This window comes from Macaca mulatta, chromosome 6 (assembly GCF_049350105.2).
Source record: "Macaca mulatta isolate MMU2019108-1 chromosome 6, T2T-MMU8v2.0, whole genome shotgun sequence".
In the NCBI taxonomy this organism is placed as follows: Eukaryota; Metazoa; Chordata; class Mammalia; order Primates; family Cercopithecidae; genus Macaca; species Macaca mulatta.
The window spans coordinates 44,670,076-44,678,384 of record NC_133411.1 but is presented as its reverse complement, the minus strand read 5'-3'; the positions used below and the strand labels follow the sequence as shown (position 1 = coordinate 44,678,384).

General features: G+C 38.6%; 1 protein-coding gene across 6 annotated transcripts in view; it reads left to right on the top strand.

Moving 5' to 3' along the window:
* Positions 1-8,309, top strand: part of TMEM267 (transmembrane protein 267) — a 43,597-nt gene that overhangs the window by 2,126 nt on the left and 33,162 nt on the right. For 3 of the 6 annotated variants that reach the window (XM_078004732.1, XM_015139993.3, XM_078004728.1), the window contains exon 1: positions 38-75. The exons of 1 other annotated variant lie outside the window; for it this stretch is intronic. The gene's annotated coding sequence lies outside the window, so the exon portion shown is untranslated. Of the gene's footprint in view, positions 1-37; positions 7,107-8,309 lie in introns of those variants that run through there. 2 more of the 6 variants (XM_078004731.1, XM_078004729.1) reach the window with 2 other exon arrangements.

Genomic DNA, 8,309 nt, shown 5'->3' with positions numbered 1-8,309 from the left:
TTCCGACCGAGGGGAGGAGGAGAGGGGCGGGGACGCTGTTCGAGCTGCTGCTTGTTTGAACTCAGAGAACCTGGGGTGGGTACGGCTGAGCCGCTGCGAGGGACTGAGGGGAGGGGGTGGAGTGGAAGCCGCGGAACTGCGTCCTGAGGTGGGAGACCGGAGGTGGAGACCACCGAGTCTGATGTCTGGAGGGTCCGGTTGCGGGTCGGAGGGCGTGCTGGAACAGCCGGCACGCGGGAACCAGGAGTCTGCTGGGTGCGTGTGACCCACGAGCTGGCACTGTCCCGCGGCCCTGGGGTCTGCGAGGAGCCCTGGCGCCGCCTTCCGGCTTCGCTCTTTTTTAGATACTTAGAACCCCAGCCCGCCGCCTTGGCTCCGCGCCCCTGGCCTTTTTCTGGCCCAGGGTAGGGTTCCGCGAGTCTTGCAGGAGGAGCCCATTGCAGTCCTTAACCGGTTGTAAGAGCCTTTCGCGCCCCGGAGCCCTTGAGGCTTGAATGCTGAAAGTGTGACATGGTCCCTTCCCTGCAACCTGGCCCATTTTTTTAAAATGACATTTAAAAAATTATTGCATCACACCAGACTCAGAAAAGGATGTCTGGGAACTTCTGAGGCTTGAAACATGTTGAAATACAGAATTTCGTTTTATTCGTAGTGGGCATAGGAACTAAACATTTTAAGTGCAGACATCTAATGGCTATAAAAAGTTTCAGTGAAAGTAAGCAAGATTTGTGTTTCCTTCCTTTGTCAGTTAGTTGCATCAGATTTGGCATCTGCTTTTGATATTTTTCCATTAAAGAAATTAAATATATTAAGTTTACAACAACTACAGTTAAGTGAAGAGGTCTTACTGGTAAAGCATAATAAAGGCGGTTTCAGGAATTTGAACTGTGTTTTGACCTTAGGTTTTTGCATATAACGTGTCAGGTTGGTGGGGAGGAGGGAAAGTTAAAACAGATGACATTTACTTAGAGAATGTATCAGCTCTTATTTGTTTTGACAGAAATTAAGAGATTATTAGCAAACAATACATGATATCGTATAATTAAAATGACCAGCTAATCATATGTTTGTGGAATTCAGGAAGGAGAAAAGTACTGCTATGTATACTCTGAAGGCCCCAAAGTTAGTGGTATTTGCTATATGGGGGATGGGGTGTGACAAAGTTTGGCCATTGCAGAAAGTGGCTTCTGCGAGTCATAAGGAGGAATTTATAATATGTCAGTTATGTCAGAGAAGTCATCCCAAACAGTATATTTAGTTCATAGGCTGAGGATTTATTATGTGATTACCCCTTGTATTAGTAAAATGGAATATTTGTTAAATACCTTGAGCACATTGGATTTTAAGCATGACAAGTTTAAAAGAGATCACTACTCTTAAGGAACATTCTCAACAAAAATGAATATGTAAAATAAACTTAAAGCTTATGAATTTAGGAGGTTCGGGAGTCCGTTTTATTTGTAGGGGGAGGAATAGGAAGTGGAAAAGGAAATAAGTTTAAGAAGAAAAATGGGTACGCTTAGGTGTATTTTTCAAAGACAATAAGTAATACAGGAAGAACACTTAGTAAATTTCTCTTTTTCTAATACTCAGAATCTAAGCCAGATGCTAAATATCTACACCAAAAGTTGTAGTAGAATAGATGCCAGAAATGTGGGGTTCTGGAGCTGCAATTATACCTTCCTTAAAAATAGAAATAGTACTCTTCTACATATCTATTCTGTAATAAATTACACCAAAATTTAGAGGCTTAAAACAGTAGACAATAGGGGCCGGCTCACGCCTGTAATCCCAGCACTTTGGGAGGCCGAGGCGGGCAGATCACGAGGTCAGGAGATCGAGACCATCCTGGCTAACACGGTGAAACCCCATCTCTACTAAAAATACAAAAAATTAGCCAGGCGTGGTGGCGGGCGCCTGTAGTCCCAGCTACTCAGGAGGCTGAGGCAGGAGAATGGCGTGAACAGGGGAGGCAGAGCTTGCAGTGAGCCGAGATCATGCCACTGCACTCCAGCCTGCGTGACAGAGCCAGACTCCATCTCACACGCACACACAAAACAAAGTAGACAATAATTTTATTCTTTCTGCGAGGTCAAGACTTAGCTGGCAGTTCTGGCCAAGGGTCTCATGAAGTTGCAGTCAGGATGTCGGCAGTGGCTGCAGACATCTGAAGGGTTGACTGGGGCTGAAGGATCTGCTTGCAAGTTCACTGTGAGCTTTTTCCTTCCTCTTTCATCAGCAAGCTGTTTTGTACTTTCCATTGATAAAATGCATTCACATTATACCTATTATGTATAATATATGTGTTCCTATTTGTAAATCGTGATACAGTTATTTGTAAACAGTAAATTTTGCTTGTTGAGGTTGCTTTAAATTTGGATCATCATGTAAATACTTCAAGTAATCTTTTGATTTTTCGCTTTGCTCATGATACTTTATTAGCAAACTAATCCTTTTAAAATCTGAACTCATCATGTAAAATGTAGGGTTAGTAGGTTCGGTGTGGTAGTTTATGCCTATAGTCCCAGCACTTTGGGAGGCCAAGGTGGAAGGATCACTTGAGGCCAGGAGTTGAAGACCAGCCTGGGCAACACAGTGAGACCCCATCTCTACAAAACACTTTAAAAACAAAAATTTAGCCAAGTATAGTTGTGCATTTCTATAGTCCTAGCTACACAGGAGGCTGAAGCAGGAGCCCATGAATTCAAGGTTACAGTGAGCTATGATCATGTCACTATGCTTCAGCTTGGGCAACAGAGATACCTTGTCAAAAAAAAAAAAAAGTAAGATTATTAACATTTAAATATATATTGTGATTATTAAAAATTGCTTCGTGAGGGAAAGAAAATATGCACTGGCTTTATAAGGACGTCATGAAATTTGCAGTTAAGTGGATATTGGCTTTTTATTTTTGTCTTCCTTCTGAAAAGAGGGTTGAAAATAAATTGGTAATTAGGTCAGGCTCAGTGGCTCACTCCTATAATCCCAGTGCTTTGGGATGCTGAGACAGGAGGAACACTTGAGACCAGGAGTTTGAGACCAGCCTGGACAACATAGAGGGACCCTGTCTCTTCAAAAAAGGAAAAAAGAAAAAATTACCCAAGCTTGGTGGCACTTGCCTGTAGTCCCAGCTACTCAGGAGGCTGAGTCAGGAGAATTGCTTGAGCCTAGGAGTTAGAGGCTAAAGTGAGGTACGACCTTACTCACTCCAGCCTGAGCGACAGAGCAAGACTTTGTCTCTAAAAAAAGAAAAGAAAATTTGTGATTATATATAAACAAAGGTTGAGTGGCAGCAGAGCTTTTGTGTTAGGCATCTGTGTACTCTGTGTCCAGCCTAGGTTTTTCTCATACCTTAATGGCCTTCTTTCTCCTTAGGGCTAACTTACAGGCCATACTTTACTGAAGGAGGGGAATATTGCTGCTGCTGCTGCTGCTCTGGGTTGGCCATTAATTCAAGTTTTCAGTATCCCACTTTCAGTCCAGCTAAGTGGATAAGGGCATTTATTTTTAGTTGAAAGGGACATTTTATCAACTTTAAAGTTATATGCATTAAATATTTAAATATGTTGACTTCTTTCTCCATTCAGGTGTTGAATGTTTGTTTTCTAAAGGAGACAATGATTCATAATTTGTGACACTATAAATCCTGAGGTTTATAGAAAGGATTCATGACTTTGTAATGGAGGTGTCTTTTGCATTTTTTGTATTTTGGTCACATCTCTTGGTTGAGAGTACCTGGAAATCAGTATTTCCAGATCCTGGAAGAATCTATAGAAAATAATCCATCTTAATGCTTTAGATAACAATTTTCATTATTGCAAATAATCAAGAATGAGCATCGTTGTAGACTCCATTATCATTTAAAAAATAGTTGTTATCTGCAAAGTAAGTATGCTTCACATAAGGAATCTGCGTAAGTTGTTTCTTGTGTCCATTATTACATAACTGAACAAATTGTTTTTATATTATACAATAAATTTGATTTATGAGATTGGATGTAATTTTATTAATACCAATTAGTGTTATATATTTAATGTATTTATTAATATATATGTTATAAATTTTTTATTACCTTTTTAAAATTATGCTTTTAAGAGGCTGACTTTAACAATCAAATATGAGTTGTTTAATTACTTCTGGCTTTAACTTTTCAAAGTAGCTTTATTGGTTTTATGGTCATAAGACATTGAAATTTTTCAAAAATTCAAAAAAGGAAAAAAAGTAGTGATTACATTTGTAAGCCCACCACTGAGAAACAAACCAAATGAACAGCCTTCCAGATTTTTTAATAGACCCGTATATATATTTTTTAACAAAAATGTAATTTTTTACATATTATTTTATAGGCTATCTTTTAAAATTTAATACTTACTGAACATCTTTCTGTGTCAGTAAATATGAGAATAAGTATTTTTAATGGCTGCATATTTGTGGAATTTATTTCACTAGAGCCATATTTCAGACATATATATTGTTTTAAATTTTTTCTTGTAAACAGTGCTATGCTGAACATTCATATATAGTTGTCTGTATTTATCTAATTATTTCCTTATTTTCCTAGAATTGGAAATGTAGCATCAAAAGTGTTTGCTTATTTTTTGTGGTTTTTGATACATAGTCAAATTGACCACTAGAAAGGTTATATCGATTTACACTCTTGCCAATAATCTTTGAGAGTGATCATTATTTCCCTACTCCTGTCACTGAGTATTACTAATCTTTTGTCAGTCTTACATTGAAATCTCATTGTTATAATTTGAATTCAACTGATTACTAATAAAATTGAAATCTTTTCATATTTTTTGACCATTTGTATTTCTTTTCCAAATTGTCTTTTCATGTACATTGCCCACATTATTATTAGGATGCTTATATCTGTATTAATTTTTAAGAGCCCTTAATACATTAGGGCTACTAATCTTTCTCTGTCATAAATGCTCTAAATTTTCTCCATTTATTTGTCTTTAACTTTGCCATGCAGAAACTTTCTTGTGTAGTCATGCCTATCAGATTTTTAAAAATAATTTGGAGCTCTTCTAGCTAAAAGCTTTACATTATTGTGTAGTCATGCCTATCAGATTTTTAAAAATAATTTGGAGCTCCTCTAGCTAGCTGGACTATGTAGAATTCTGTTTACAAATTCATATAAATATCCTAAATTTGATAACCCAGTTGATTACAAAAGCTATCTAACCATGAAAGTTTTCCAGGCAACTAGTCAACCAAACTGATTCCCTTTCTTAATTTAATCAGAGAAATGGTCTATATTGTAAAACATGTGGGTGTGACGTTTTAAAATCTAAAGTTGTTTATATAAAATCACATTATACAGACTGAAAGTTGATTATCCAGTCTAGGTTTTGTCTGATGATTGATTTTCTTCAGTGGTATTTAGTAATTATAAGCTTTTCTACCTATTGATTACCAGTATGGACAGGTCGTTTCCTGTTCAATATAATATATTTGGGAGGTTCCTCTTCCGATCCATTGTGAAGGAAGATAGAACCCATGTTCTTCTATACAGATGTTCTTTTACTTATGATGGTGTCCATGTCCTGATAAACTCATCGTAAGTCAAAAATTTCATAAGTTGAAAATACATTAATGCCCAGAAACCCACTGTAGAGTCAAAAAATAATAAATTGAACCATCATAGGTTGAAACCATCTGTATATACTGAAAAGGCCACATACCGTACAGTCTTCTCCATTCTTGCAGCTTGAGTGTGGTCATATGACCTAGACTTAGCCAATCAGACACATACCTTACCCCGCTCCGAATTTTGTATTGAGAGCAAGGAAACAAATTCTGCCAAGAATCTTTTATAGCAGCAGTAGACAGGGCAGCACTGGCAGCAATGCCATTGGTAATATCTGGTGACAGGAGTTTGGGCAGTGTAAGCTGGGCTTCGTGGCAGGGAGATCTTCATCAGACCAGTTGTCTGGTGTCATTTTAACTGAAGGTCTTGAGGTATAGTTTTGAAGCCTGTTTTTCAAAACCTGACAAGTCTGTGATTTCCCAATTTCCTTATTTGTTGTTGTTGTTGTTTTTCAGACAGGGTCTCACCCTGTCACTTAGACTGGAGTGCAGTAGGGCGATCGTAGTTCTTTACTGCAGCTTCAAACTCCTGCACGCATGTGATCCTTCTACCTTAGCCTCCCGAGGAACTAGGACTATGGTGTACATCACCACGCCTGGCTATTTTTTTTATTTCTAGTGCAGACAGTCTGTGTTGCCCAGGCTGGTTTCAAACTCCTGGCCTCAAGCAATCCTCCTGCCTTGGCCTCCCAAAGTGCTGGGATTACAGGTGGGAGCTACCACACTTGGCCCCAAAAATTTTAATAAATTTTTATTTTTTACTTATACAAAACTGTTTTTGCCCTTCCTTGCACTTAGAACCATAGCTGATAACGAGATCTGGGTCAAATATTACATCATTCCTCTACCAATTTGGAATTATGTACACATTTCTCCCCACCATATACATACTGGGTCTGGTTCTCGATTTCGTATTCACCTTTCTGTACTCACATCATGCTACTTTTTTTCAAAAGTTTATTAGCATGTGCTCTTTCAAATGAAATTTAAATTTTGTGAAGTTCCTAGAAGAAAATCCCTTTATAATTTTGATTAAAATTGCATTAAATTTATAGATTAATTTGGAGAGAATAACACCATCAGTGTTGTCTTCTTATACCAAAAAAAAAAAAAGGTCTGGCTTGTGTATGAGTTAGGATCCATCAAAGAAGCAGAACTACTTGGTGAGCTAAAGACCTATGGAATTGTGGGAGGTGGTAGAGCAGGCTGCAGACTTGCCTCTGAGTCTCTTGTTCTGCCTGAGGTTGCTGCAGATCAACTAGACTGGCAGTGAGGCAGGGATACTGGATGTGGATGAGAGAAAGGACAAACTGAAACCCTTGGGGACAAAGTGGAACCTGCATCAGCCTCTCACAAACCCTAGTTTTGATGCTTGAGTAACCTGCAGGAGAGGATGACACTTTCGATGTCAGAGCTACACTTGTGGGCCCAGGATTTGGAGAAGTGCACAGAAGGTCCGGTGGGAGTTGAAGGAGCTGCAGGTCCAGCTTCTTCCGCATGCCAGCAAGGTGAGCTAACAGATTAGCAGCACATGCAGTCTTCACAGCGTGTTCTGCATTGACCTTCACAGTGTAAAAAATATGACTGTTGCTTCATTTGTGACTTCTGTATAATGTCTCCTATAGCCAACAGTACCCAGAACTATATAAGGAAGGGAATTCTGGGAAATGTTTTTAAGTCCGAGTTAGCTGAGTTGATACAGTACAAAGCCATTAGAGCTCTAGTTAAATGATCTTTTTCATCTTTTAATAACGTTTTGTCATTTCATTCTTGCTATTTTAATTCTTGGCATTTTGAGTTGCTGCTGTGAATGTTCATTTTCCCATCTTTCTTAAGATTATTGCTATTATGTTGAAAAATGTGGTTACTTCTATGAACTAAAACAATTTTTCAATTTAAATTCCAACAGTTTTCTGTTGGTTCTCTTGGGTAGGCAGTCATTTCACCTGCAAACTAATGTAATTATCTTTTTCTTCCTGATAATGTAATGATGCATTTTCTTCCCTCCATCTCTCGCCTTTATTCTTTTTCCTCATTACATTGATTAAAACTGCCAGAACAATCTTATAGTAGCTATACTGTTTCTGACTTTTTTTTTTTAAATATACTTTAACTTCTGGAGTACATGTGCAGGACGTGCAGGTTTGTTACATAGGTATACAAGTGCCATGGTAGTTTGCTGCACCCATCAACCTGTCATTTACATTAGGTCTTTCTCCTAATGCTATCCCTCCCCTAGCCCCCCATCCACCGACAGGCTCTGGTGTTCCCCTCTCTGTGTACCCTCCCTGTGTCCGTGTGTTCTCATTGTTCAACTCCCACTTATGACTGAGAACATGCAGTGTTTGGTTTTCTGTTCTTGTGTTAGTTTGTTGAGAATGGTTTCCAGCTTCATCCCTGTCCCTGCAAAGGACATGAGCTCATTCTTTTTTATGGTTGCATAGTATTCTGTGGTGTATATGTGCCACGTTTTCTTTATCCAGTCTATCGTTGATGGGCATTTGGTTCCAAGCCTTTGCTGTTGTAAACAGTGCCGCAATAAACATACTTGTGCATAAGTCTTTATAGTAGAATGATTTCTACTATAGAAATAGATCCTTATAGAAATAGTAGAATGATCCTTTGGGTATATACCCAGTAATGGGATCGCTGGGTCAAATGGTATTTCTAGTTCTAGATCCTTGTGGAATCGCCACACTGTCTTCCACAAT